The 13,655-nt window shown below is 45.7% G+C and overlaps 1 protein-coding gene and 2 long non-coding RNA genes across 3 annotated transcripts in view; all 3 read left to right on the top strand.

Annotated features, from left to right (window-relative positions):
- Window positions 1–13,655, top strand: part of Lrrk (Leucine-rich repeat kinase) — a 33,729-nt gene that overhangs the window by 14,404 nt on the left and 5,670 nt on the right. The gene's annotated exons all lie outside the window — the stretch shown is intronic.
- On the top strand, window positions 1,147–2,290 carry LOC114362908 (uncharacterized). Its single transcript, XR_003656724.1, has 3 exons — window positions 1,147–1,176; window positions 1,307–1,364; window positions 1,916–2,290. It is a non-coding gene; the product is annotated as an uncharacterized LOC114362908 (long non-coding RNA).
- LOC114362909 (uncharacterized) lies at window positions 7,846–10,041 on the top strand. Its single transcript, XR_003656725.1, has 2 exons — window positions 7,846–7,928; window positions 9,946–10,041. It is a non-coding gene; the product is annotated as an uncharacterized LOC114362909 (long non-coding RNA).

Raw genomic sequence — 13,655 nt, 5'->3', positions numbered from 1 at the left:
TCATCCCCCTAGGAGGTGATTTTCATCCCCTTAGAAGGTGATATTCATCTCCCTTTGGAGGTGATTTTCATCCCCTTTGGAGGTGATATTCATCCCCTAGGAGTTAATTTTATCCCCTTATGAGGTGATACTCATCCCCCTAGGAGGTGTATTTCATCCCCCTAGGAGGTGATTTTCATCCCCTTAGAAGGTGATATTCATCTCCCTTTGGAGGTGATTTTCATCCCCTTTGGAGGTGATATTCATCCCCTAGGAGTTAATTTTATCCCCTTATGAGGTGATACTCATCCCCCTAGGAGGTGTATTTCATCCCCCTAGGAGGTGATTTTCATCCCCTAAGAGGGTGATATTCATTCCCCTTATGAGGTGATTTTCATCCCCCTAGGAGGTGATATTCATCCCCCTAGTAGTTAATTTTCATCCCCTTATGAGGTGATATTCATCCCCTTAGTCGCATTCCAGAGGAGTGTGCAGTTAGCTCGATCGAGTTGTAATACACATATTTATCTAAATGAAGGAGCTTTCTTTAATAACTGTCATGTATCTCAGGATGTCCTGGCTACGTGCAGCGGCTTTACGCGTCAATAAACGCCTGGGCAGCGAGGGTGGCGCTCTTCTGGCTCTGACAAGGATCGACCTGGCCAACAATGAACTAAGGACGCTGCCTGGTGAGCTGTTCACGCTCGTCAGCTTAAGGTGAGCAGCTCAGCTCAGAAAGAAAGAATGGAGAAGGATTTAAAAGATGGTTGTTGCGTTTGAGCAGTAGTATCCACTCTTTTTGTTTGAACACCTACCAAAGTGTAGTAGGATAATCAATTGAAAATACAGGCATAAGTTTGGTGTATTTGTTACAGTCAAAACTCATAATCCGTCAAAACCACGTTTGACTGCAAAAATCAGTCAAAAGTGGTTGTGACTGATGCCTTTGGTCAATATCACTTTTGAATGTTTTTTCCAGTGGCTTTGACCAAGGACGTTAGTCAAAATCACTTTTGAGTGCAAAGATTCTGTCAAAACTCAAACCACAGACTAAAAGATATGAAAATGGATATTTAATAAATTAAATAAAACATGCTTATTTCGTGGCAGGTACTTGAACGCGGCACAAAATAAACTGGAGCGCCTCCCGCGAAGCGGAGACCCACCTGATGAAGAACCTAAGGGGCGCACGCGCAAGTAAGAACATTATCCCCACCATCATCGTCATTATCATTACCTTCCTATTTTAAAACGAAGTAGGCTCTCAAGTTCTCTCAACTTTTAGTGCAGTTTTTCATACGTTTTTCATTCTGAATGTATGTTTCAGAAAGCGCGCCAAACTCGACGTGTACTCGGCGCCTGCGCTTCAAGACTTGTATCTACAGGTAGGCGAAAAGTCTTACAAGTTTAGACAATAGAACAAACTATGCAATGAACTAATGTGCATCTTCTGCAATCAAAATTGCGACTGGACCAGAGTTCGTTCGTTCGTTTCAACCGAAAGACGTCCACTGCTGGACAAAGGCCTCCCCCAAGATTTTCCACAAAGAACGTTCCTGCGCCGCTCGCATCCAGGCAATTCCCGCAACCTTCACCAGATCGTCGGTCCACCTAGTGGACCAGAGTTTCACCAGCAAATAGTCTTATAACGTGTGAAAATGTCTAATTGCAACCACAGTCGTAGATAAAATACAGAAAAAAAAACATGGCGTGTGCCAGTTTTATATTTTGTGAAATTATTTTAAAAAAAAGTAAAAAAAAATGTCTTTTTCGTTAACAAACCTGGACTTTAGTGTTGTTTTCATTGACGCAGTCCACCTCATCGCCAAATGACGAAGATCCGGCTCGAAGGACCAACACCATCACCCAACAGACAGTTTCGCGTCTGATCGCAACTGACGATAATACATTTTGTGCATTATATCATTTTGTCCAGGACAATCGTCTCGAAGAGTTACCGCCAGAGCTGTTCCGTCTCCCAGCGCTGACGACCCTGGACGTGTCCAACAACAAACTACGCGCGCTCCCGCCAGCTGTATGGACGGCGCCCGCCCTGCGCGACCTTAGCGCCGCCCTCAACCACTTGAGGTCGCTGCCGGCGGGAGACGAGGTCAGTCAACAACAAGCTAGACTCGGAGTAGTGCCAGAGACAGTCGTCTGCCGGCGCTGACAACACTAGATGCGTCCAACAACAAGCTCCCGCCAGCTGTATGGACCGCGGCCGCCCTGCGCGACCTTAGCGCCGCCCTCAACCACTTGAGGGCGCTGCCGGCGGGAGACGAGGTCAGTCAACAACAAGCTAGACTCGGAGCAGTACCAGAGACAGTCGTCTGCCGGCGCTGACGACACTAGACGTGTCCAACAACAAGCTCCCGCCAGCTGTATGGACCGCGGCCGCCCTGCGCGACCTTAGCGCCGCCCTCAACCACTTGAGGGCGCTGCCGGCGGGAGACGAGGTCAGTCAACAACAAGCTAGACTCGGAGCAGTACCAGAGACAGTCGTCTGCCGGCGCTGACGACACTAGACGTGTCCAACAACAAGCTCCCGCCAGCTGTATGGACCGCGGCCGCCCTGCGCGACCTTAGCGCCGCCCTCAACCACTTGAGGGCGCTGCCGGCGGGAGACGAGGTCAGTCAACAACAAGCTAGACTCGGAGTAGTACCAGAGACAGTCGTCTGCCGGCGCTGACGACGCTGGACGTGTCCAACAACAAGCTCCCGCCAGCTGTATGGACCGCGGCCGCCCTGCGCGACCTTAGCGCCGCCCTCAACCACTTGAGGGCGCTGCCGGCGGGAGACGAGGTCAGTCAACAACAAGCTAGACTCGGAGTAGTACCAGAGACAGTCGTCTGCCGGCGCTGACGACGCTGGACGTGTCCAACAACAAGCTCCCGCCAGCTGTATGGACCGCGGCCGCCCTGCGCGACCTTAGCGCCGCCCTCAACCACTTGAGGGCGCTGCCGGCGGGAGACGAGGTCAGTCAACAACAAGCTAGACTCGGAGTAGTACCAGAGACAGTCGTCTGCCGGCGCTGACGACGCTGGACGTGTCCAACAACAAGCTCCCGCCAGCTGTATGGACCGCGGCCGCCCTGCGCGACCTTAGCGCCGCCCTCAACCACTTGAGGGCGCTGCCGGCGGGAGACGAGGTCAGTCAACAACAAGCTAGACTCGGAGTAGTACCAGAGACAGTCGTCTGCCGGCGCTGACGACGCTGGACGTGTCCAACAACAAGCCGGCTGCCGGGCTGGCGCCGCTGGAGTGTCAACAACATGCCGCCTGCCTGTGTGGCGTGTCCAACAACAAACTAGGCTAGACAAAGAGCTGGTTTAAGTGTCATACCAAAGCATCGTTGAAACCACTGCCTGGTTAACTGACAGCATTAATTGCCAGTGCGAGTCGTTTAGACTCAAAATTCTCTCAAAAAATGATGAATCGCCAGCGCGTGCGTTTAGCGCTGCACTAATACGCTCATTGAAGTAGTTTGGGCGGCGATTTTATTAGACTAACTGTCTAAAATCTAAAACAAGTTTATAATCGGTAGTTAAACATCGTCACTTATTGTTGCCTGTATTGTAAAGTACGTACCCTGTTGTTAAAAGACTGGAATTTTCCAGAATACGAGTGAATGCAGCAGCCCAACGGCGCTGTCTCCGTCCGAGGCGTCCCCGCAGCCTCCCGCCGAGCCGGAGGCCGCAGAGCGCAGCGCAGACCAGTCGGTGAGTGCGACGTCAGACTGTCCCCGCTGAGCCATACATACCCTTGGTCCAGACTGTACCCTTTTAGCCAGACTGTCTCCTCCTGTTCTAGACTGTCCTCCTGGTCCGGACAGACAGTCTGGCCCAGGAGGACAGTCTTGCTCAGGGGGGACATTTTGGCCCAGGGGTGACAGTCTGACTTAGGGGGGACATTTTGTCCAGGGGTGACAGTCTGGCCCAGGAGGACAGTCTTGCTCAGAGGGGCAATTGGACCAGGAGGGACAGTCTGGCTCAGGGGGGACATTTTGGCCCAGGGGTGACAGTCTGACTCAGGGGGGACATTCTGGCCCAGGGGTGACAGTCTAGCTAAAAAGGTACAGTCTGGACCAGGTACCCCCCTGGTCCAGACTGTCCTCCCTGGCCCAGAATGTCCCCCTGAGCTGGACTGTCATCTTGAGCTCGACTGTCCCCCTGGTCCAGACTGCCCTCCCTAGCCCAGACTGTCCTCCCTGGGCCATACTGTCCCACTGTGCTATTACTGATAATATGCCTTCGTCCGCAGAAGAACTCGTCGCGCAGTCCGTCCATCGAGCGCAGCGACAGCGAGGCGCCCGACGACGACGCGCCCGTTGTAGTGGCCGGCCGTGGAGGACATGCTGTGTGAGTTTTTTTAACTATCACATGTTGATCATTGGTTTACGACCTTATGATAAGAAAATAAGATTTAAAATACGGAGACAAGAACCATACAAAACTCTTTCGTTCCCACTGCAACCACTGCAACTTGTGTGTGTAGCCGATCTACAGAAGATATAAATTATGGAGGCAAGAGCCATACAAAACTCTCTCACTGCAACTTGTATGCAGCCAGGATCTACAACTGGACTTAAAATTGACCAAAAAGTACGAGTTATTCTGAGTAGAAAATTAAACTGTCATTGGATTCTCAATAAAAGTAATCAGAAGAAAATTTCTACCGAAAGGAGTGTTGACCTAAGACACCTAAACAAAAGTATCGACAAAATTCTAAATTAATAACACTTTCACGAATGTTACTGTAGCCCTTCAAGCTTCGAAATCTAAAAAAAAAATCAAACGAACAATAGAAATCACTTGGTACGCGGTCTTCTGCGAACTCTTGAAGTTTGATGGGTTATCTAGGTTTCCAGCCCCTATTGACAAGTTGCAAAATTTGACTGTTCTTATGTCAAAAATGGTCGGAAAGCCTTTTTTTTGCATGGATTTACAACGGATTTGGAAGAAAGAAAAACATTTATTTTGGTTCCAACATAAAAAAGAAATGACACACACAGTTTGAATAAGTAAAAGCAGGCCTGTTCATCTCCGCGAGTTTACATCGAAAACAAAACAAGCACGATGGCCCACCTACAGGATACTATTCGACAAGGCCTCACATAAGAGCGAACATTGACTCACGCACGCGTATTCTTGCGTATGATGGAAAAAATAAATAAAGAAAATGGTGTACTAAATACTGTGTAGTATTTAACTGCTTAAATAATAATAAAAACACAGAATGTACTTTTTGAAGTTACCTGAAGACACTGAGAGGTAAATAAGTGGTTAAATTTATTCATGGTAATTCATGCTTAATCATGTATTTCCTCCGCCATTTTCTGCAGTTTGGCATCTCACGTCACATATCATTTTACCGAAGTCAGCCCTATGGCTTTGACGCAGTACCGATAACTGACGTTTGTCAACAAAATGGTGCTTGACTCTTGAAACAAGCTAAATTACACCATATTGTTAATGACATTGAGCATGCATTTTTTTAAATACCTTCGCGAAGTAAACCTTCTGTACGTAGTACTTATTATTATTCTGTGGTAAAAGGTAGGACCAAAAAAATTTTTTTTTATCCACAACGAGTAAGCTCTTGGATTCGATCAAAAAGTGTCACTTATCTAGACCCACTGGATGTATTCACGAAATAATTTATCTACCAACAGCTGGTCGGAAGCCCGCCGCCCGCACGCGTGGCGTGGCGAGCTCGACCCATTGGAGTCGCCCGCGCCCGCCGCCGCCGGCTCGCGGCTCACCTCGCTCAACCTGGCTCACAACCAGTTCACCTGCGTGCCGCCGCCGCTCGCCTGCCGCGCGCCGCGGCTCACGCGGCTCAATATGGCTTATAATTCGTTGAGGTAAGGTCCTCATTCCCGTAGCAACATTCGCTCTGATAAAATTCATATTCCTGTAGCAAGAGTCGCTCTGGTAAGGACCTCATTCCCGTAGCAAGAGTCACTACGGTAAGGACCTCATTCCCGTGGCAAGAGTCGCTCTGGTAAGGGATTATTTCCGTAGCAAGAGTCACTCTAGTAAGGACCTCATTCCCGTAGCAAGAGTCGCTCTGGTAAGGACCTCGTTACCGTGGTAAGAGTCACTCTAATAAGGACCTCATTCCCGTGGCAAGAGTCACTACAGTAAGGCGCACAGTCCCGCGGCAAGAGTCACTAGAGTAAGGTCTACATTCCCGTAGCACAAGTAGCTTTGGTAAGGACCTCATTCCCGTGGCAAGAGTCACTACAGTAAGGACTACATTCCCGTGACAAGTCACCTGCCTCGCTCAACCTCGCTCACAACCAGTTCACCTGCGTGCCGCCGCCGCTCGCCTGCCGCGCGCCGCGGCTCACGCGGCTTAATATGGCTTATAATTCGTTGAGGTAAGGCGCACAATCCCGTGGCAAAAGTCGCTCTGGTAAGGTGCACATTCCCGTGACTTGTCACGCGACTCAGCGACACCTGAGTCGCTGCGGTAAGGACCTCATTCCCGGAAGAAGAGTCGCTCTGGTAAGGACCTCATTCCCGTGGCAACATTCGCTCCGATAAGGCACCGGTAAGGCTCCAGCAAGAGTCGCTCTGGTAAGGACCTCATTCCAGTAGCAAGAGTCGCTCTGGTAAGGTCCTCATTCCCGCAGCAAGAGTCGCTCTGGTAAGGACCTCATTCCCGCAGCAAGAGTCACTACGGTAAGGACCTCATTCCCGTGGCAAGAGTCGCTCTGGTAAGGGATTATTTCCGTAGCAAGAGTCACTCTAGTAAGGACCTCATTCCCGTGGCAAGAGTCGCTCTGGTATGGACCTCATTCCCGTGGCAAGAGTCGCTCTGGTAAGGAGCTCATTTCCGTGACAAGAGTCACTACGGTAAGGACCTCATTCCCGTGGCAAGAGTCACTACGGTAAGGACCTCATTCCCGCAGAAGAGTCGCTCTGGTAAGGACCTCATTCCCGTGGCAAGAGTCACTCCGGTAAGGACCTCATTCCCGTAGCAAGAGTCGCTCTGGTAAGGACCTCATTCCCGTGGCAAGAGTCGTTCTGGTAAGAACCTCATTCCAACAGCAAGAGTCGCTCTGGTAAGGATCTCATTACCGCAGAAGAGTCGCTCTGGTAAGTAGCTCATTCCCGTGGCAAGAGTCGCCCTGGTAAGGACCTTATTGCCGTGGCAAGAGTCGCTCCGGTAAGGACCTCATTCCCGTAGAATAAGAAATGAAGAGATCCGTAAGACGACCGAAGTCATCGATAGGAGACTGGAATTGCCAAACTTAAGTGTCAGTGGGTGGGGCACATAATTCGTAGAACTGTTGGCCTTTCACGTTGAATGTTGTTGCAGGTCGATGTCATACGTGACGTCATACCCTACGAGTCTACGGCAGTTAGACCTCAGTCACAATGAGATCACTTGTTGGCCCAGTCTTCCGCAGGTAACCATTACCAAATCAATCAATCAATAAAACATTTATTGTGTCATTAACCATCCCGAAATGTATGTTTACAATATCATTTTAAACCTTTGTGCCTCGTGTTAAAGTTTTAGAACCATGAGCAATTTTATCCCAGCTATTAGTCTGGCCATAACCTTAGCGATGACTAAAGTCCGGTCGCCGAGCAGATATAATTTCGTCCAATGACCCCAAGCTACTCTCGCGCATAATTATATTACTGTCGCGCTCGCACACTCACTGCGGCAATATAATTAAGCACGAGCGATAAGGATGGGTAGCTTGGGGTCGTTGGACGAAATTCTATCTGCTCGGCGGCCGGCCTTTACAACCCACTCGCTCTCGGCACGCAGATCGAGAACTTTGGCTCGACAGAGGGCGATCCTCTGGCGTGCTACTGCGCGCACCCGCCGGCACGCGCGCGCGCACGCTCCGGCGGCTCCGTGCGCGCGCAGCTGCTGCACGCCGCCTGCCCGGCGCGCCGCCACCTGCGTCTCGAGGGGCTGCGGACCCTGGTGAGCCCACTACAGTAAAGACCTCATTACCATAGTAAGACTCACTTCGGTAAGGAGACCTCATTCCCGTGGCAAGACTCGCTCTGGTAAGGACAAGAGTCACTACAGTAAGGACCTCATTCCCATAGTAACACTCACTCCGGCAAGGATACCTCATTCAGGAGAGCGTATCTTCACCTTAAAGGCCGGCAACGCACCTGTAACGCCCCTGGGTCTGCGGGTGTCTATGGGCGACGGTGATCACTTACCATAAGGTGATCCGTCTGCTCGTTTGCCTCCTGTCACATAAAAAAAAAAGAAATCTAGTGGCAAGAGTCACTACGGTAAGGACCTCATTCCCGTAGCAAGAGTCGCTTTGGTAAGGACCTCATTCCCGTGGCAAGAGTCGCTCTGGTAAGGACCTCATTCCCGTAGCAAGTCGCTCTGGTAAGGACCTCATTCCCGTAGCAAGTCGCTCTGGTAAGGACCTCGTTCCCGTAGCAAGAGTCGCTTTGGTAAGGACCTCATTCCCGTGGCAAGAGTCGCTCTGGTAAGGACCTCATTCCCGTAGCAAGTCGCTCTGGTAAGGACCTCATCTGCTCAATAAAAGCAGTTTGGCTAGCCAAATTAATGGCTAAATATTTAATAAAATATGATAGCGAATTCGCTATTCGTCTTTTACAATATTTATTTAGATAATTATATTTATCTATTGTCAATAAACATTTATTTTTTAAATAATTGTTAATGTCAATTACATGGAATTTGCATTGATTATATGTCAGTGTATTCAATGTCAAATTCAATTTATATCTTAAATTATTTTCCTCCTGTGGCAAGCTTCTACTGTAGGGGAATGTGAACAAAATTATTTTATCTACATTAAGTAAACATAAGCTATCAAAAATATTTAGTAGGTCTTTTTTGCCTACATTGCCCCTATTTCCCATTAAAATTACTAATGTGGTATTTATTGAGAACGAATAATTTGTTATTTTTCTCATAATTTGTAAATAGGAAGCACCCGGTAAACAATGGTTGATCACACTTTGTCCCAAATAACTATTAATCAGTTGGCCCATATTTTTGCCTAACTCATCACTGAACATTACTATGTTGGTTTTTTCAATATTTTTAGTTGGGGAGCCGCTGGTAAATGTGTGTGATATCCTAGGACCTCATTCCCGTGTAGTAGTACAGGCAGGGTTTGGGTTCTTTCAAATTAGACGTTTTGAGACGGACGTTTGTCGTCCGTTTGCAGGACCGCACACTGAAAATTTTATTACAACTGCGTTGGAATAAAAATGACAATCAGTTAATAACAGTGTGCGGCAACGCAAACGTACGACTGACATACAGCTCAAAACGCCTAATTTGAAAGAACCCTTTGAAGCTCGTTCCTCGGATCTCAAGACGGCCAATCCGACACCTTTACCGTTTGGCTAATGCTGCTAATGCTGCTTCAATATTCACATAAATATTGTAAATGTTGCGGCAATATTATAACGGGAATGTTGCTATAGTTACGGCAATATTACCGGGAATAATTGGAAGGATGTTGCCATATTTGGCGACAATCGTTCGTTCGTTTCAGCCGAAAGACGTCCACTTCTGGACAAAGGCCTCCCCCAAGGATTTCCACAAAGACCGGTCCTGCGCCGCTCGCATCTAGGCACCTCCCGCGACCTTCACCAGATCGTCGGTCCACCTAGTAGGAGGCCTGCCCACGCTTTTTAGCAACAATATTGGTGGGAAATTATTAGGAATATTTGTTGCGATAAGTAATATTTATTGGAATGTAGCTATAGTTTTTCTCATTATTTTGACATGTATGTATTAACTATTGTTTATTCCTTTTGTTGCTGTGTAAACTGTGAATTAATTTTTTTCTAATGTAATTTGACATACTTTTGGACATTCTTGTAATTCACATTGTAAATATACCCTTTTTCAAATGCAAATAAATCATCATTTATAGTTGAGGCAATATTACCGGGAATATGCTTGAGATGGTGGTGATCTTAGCCATGTATTGCAGATCCTGTCCAACAATCTGCTGACGCGCATCCAGCTGACGACGGACGACGACGGACTGACGGCCGCCGATGCCAGGCAGAACAGCGACGACGAGTGGGTACGTCACTTTTAGGGTTCCGTAGTCCTGACAAGGCCTAAGACCATTTTTCGATTTAGGGATCCGTTAGCAAAATGTTAATGTTTAAAGTGCCAATTTTCGTCCGAGTTGGGCGCCAGCCCCCTTAAAAAAACTAAACTGTTGGTTTGAAAAATCTGGAAAAATTCATGATAATAGTGCTTTTTATGAACTTTCAAGGAAAACTATAGCGGTTAAGATAGATCAGTTTAAGAATTCCTTAGCAGAAAATATTAAAAGTGACTTTAGACGAAGTAATTGCTTGCTTCTGAAATATATTGTGGTAAAGAAGGACAACTACGAAACCCTACATTGCGCGTGCCACGACACGCACTTGTTTTTTTTTATTTCGTACGCGTGGATCCCGCTTTACAATCTTGCAAAATCCCGTCTAAGGTTCGGCGCAAATGGGCCACCAACCACAGCCACCTGTGGTTGTCGCGCGCTACCGCCGCATTTCTAAGAGTGTCAGAAGCGAGCGACAGCCACCGGTGCCTGGAAGCCGCCACATTTTATAACCCGCTCGTTGCTAAAAATATTCGGAATAGGTATTTGGATTAGGTATTTTAATCCAACCCATCTCTAGCGGGGGGTGAAGCAGTGCGACAGTGGCGGGCGACGGCGTTTTGTGTGGCACGTAGTGACCATAAGTGGCGAGTCGCAAACACTACTGTAGCGAGTGGCCGCCGCCGGACACACGTGTGCGGCGCGTCTATACGAAATATATTAAAAAGTGTGTTAAGTCGCCGTCGCTGGCCACCGGTGCCTGTGATCGGTGGCCCATTTGCGCCGAGCCTTATTGAGCACTTACGTTCTAAAATGAACCTCCATGCAAAATTTGAGACTCCTAGCACTTGTAGTTTCTGAGATTTTATGACGATTGAGTCAGTCAGTAAATAAATAAATAAATAATAAATAACTTTATTTCAGTATCAAAGTTTCTTATAACTAAAAACAAAGGTTGACTCATTATTTTAAGTGCATTTCCATTTGTGTCAGAAGGAGCCACTCTTCCGTAACTACAAAATGATTGCTACTAACAATTGAACATGCTAAAGCTTTTTTTTATAAATATATTTTTATTANGGACCTCATTCCCGTAGCAAGAGTCGCTCTGGTAAGGACCTCATTCCCGTAGCAAGAGTCACTACAGTAAGGACCTCATTCCCGTGGCAAGAGTCACTACAGTAAGGACCTCATTCCCGTGGCAAGAGTCACTACAGTAAGGACCTCATTCCCGTGGCAAGAGTCACTACAGTAAGGACCTCATTCCCGTGGCAAGAGTCACTACAGTAAGGACTTCATTCCCGTGGCAAGAGTCACTACAGTAAGGACCTCATTCCCATCATTCCCATATAGCCACGGCACTAGGCTCCCGACCCTCTACAGGTGCCATGGACCCTCGCAGCTAATCAGAGCAATAGTCTAGCAGAAGCAGTGAACGAAATTCACGTCTTTCACTACGAGAGATTATTTGATTGAAAGGCTTTGTGGAATGAAAAATTAAATTACATGTTTTTAGTTCAGAGTCGAAAAGTCAAGAGAAGAGAAAAAAGTGACAAGATCAGTAAAATACACAAAATAAAAAAAGAAGTTTCTCGACAGCCAGGCGCGCGGCCAAGGAGTTTGGTTGTACATTTGCGACCTCTACCATTTTACCGGCCGTCATTAGACAAACCAGTAAATCAAAATCAAAATCAAAATCAAAAAATATTTATTCAGTTTAGACCACAAGTGGCACTTATGAACGTCAATAGAAAATAATAAAAAAAGAAAAAGGTAGCCCTTATGGGGCACTTTACATGTCTCCTTATCTTTTGGGCCCTACCAGCGCTTCGAGACAAACATATGGCAAGTGCTGAGAAGAAACGCCGGAACAAACTCAGTCACCACTTATTGCCAGGAATTATCTAAAGGTAAGAATAGTCAAATTTAAGTACATCAAATATGTGCAGACTGAACTGACCACGCATCCTTGTCATCAATATAGTCTCGAACCTTGTAGTACCCTTTGGACATAAGGGTATTTTTTATATGTATCTTAAATTTGTTTATTGGCAATTCGACAAGGTTGTGTGGTATTTTGTTAAATATGGTAATACATTTCCCCAAGAATGAATTACCTATCTTATGCAACCTAAATGATGGAACAGCAAGTTTATTCTTATGTCTCGTGTTAAATGAGTGGACGTCACTTTTCTTAGTAAATAAATGTATATGTTTACGGACATACATAATGTTATCAAATATGTATTGCGAAGCCACAGTCAATATATTGATTTCTTTAAAAACTTCTCTAAGCGAGTCACGTGGTTTAAGACCGTATATTGCCCGAACAGCTCTTTTCTGTAAAATGAAAATTGATTCTATGTCTGCTGCTGAGCCCCTAAAATAAAATTATAATAAAAATAAACTTTTTTAAAAACAAGCTTTTATTCTGAATTTCGAAAGCTTGTAGCGCAAACAGAGAAAAAGAGGAATAAATTCCATGCGCGATACAAACTTTCGAAATTCAGAATAAAAGCTTGTTTTTAAAAAAGTTTATTTTTATTATAATTTTTTTTTATAAATCTTTGGACAATTTCACACAGCGCCAGCTAGCCCCAAAGTAAGCAACTCAATGCTTGTGTTATGGATGCTAGCTTAACGGATATACTACTTATATGCTTTTTTTTAATTAAATACATACATATTATACATATTTACACCCAGACCCGTCACAGAAATTAAAATTCATCATTTCAATTTCTGCCCGGCCGGGAATCGAACCCGGGACCTCTCGGCATATTAGTCCGTTCTGAACCACTACACCAAACGGCCGACATGCTAAAGTTTAATACATGAAAAGAGAAACAGTAGTGAATCCGCAGTAATTATCCACACCAATATTATAAAGAGAAAATATTTGATTGCATAAAAATTTAGAATATACCTAGTTTAAGTTGTAGTTGTAAATATCCAAATCCTAAGGTAGGTAAAACAATGAGAATTTATCCAGATTTGAGTAGTAGTTCGGTCTCTGTATAATCTAAGGTTTTTAGGATGTTACCAAAGTCTTAATTTCCCTGCATGACATAGGGTAGATGTCTAAGTAGTAAACTTTCACTTTTAATAGATTTATTTAAAACATGTTACTTAATATTTTAAAATATTTACTAACTATTGACAATCATCAATCATTCAGAGATCAAAATAAATATTAATTCATTGCGCGCGAGTACTACTTTTGTAAGAAAGAGTCCTCTAGATAAGTGACAAGATACTGCGGAGCCGGAAACGTTTGTCGATAGATTAATCGAGTCAACGATTATATTGATATTTCGCTATAAAAACAAGATTAACACGTAATACGTACGACTCGAGTATGGTTTACGCCTTTTAAATATTACATAAAACAAAAAGTTATAATTTTTCTTTTTTTTTGCTGTTATAGCGAATGCCATTGCCTAAAAAAGTTGTGGTGCGTTCAGAAACGTCCCCTTGTAGGTAAAATTTTTCTGTTCGCGCGTTCAGAATGACCGGAAACTAGAACTCGAATGCACTCTAGGCGTCACAAGATGACAAGAGACCGTTCAGAAATTCAGAAAGTTTTATCC

Source organism: Ostrinia furnacalis, unplaced genomic scaffold, assembly GCF_004193835.3.
Source record: "Ostrinia furnacalis isolate ACB-3 unplaced genomic scaffold, ASM419383v2 OfSCF6924, whole genome shotgun sequence".
NCBI classification, from domain to species: Eukaryota; Metazoa; Arthropoda; class Insecta; order Lepidoptera; family Crambidae; genus Ostrinia; species Ostrinia furnacalis.
Note: the sequence above shows the minus strand (reverse complement) of the source record. Positions and strands in the feature narration are given on the sequence as shown.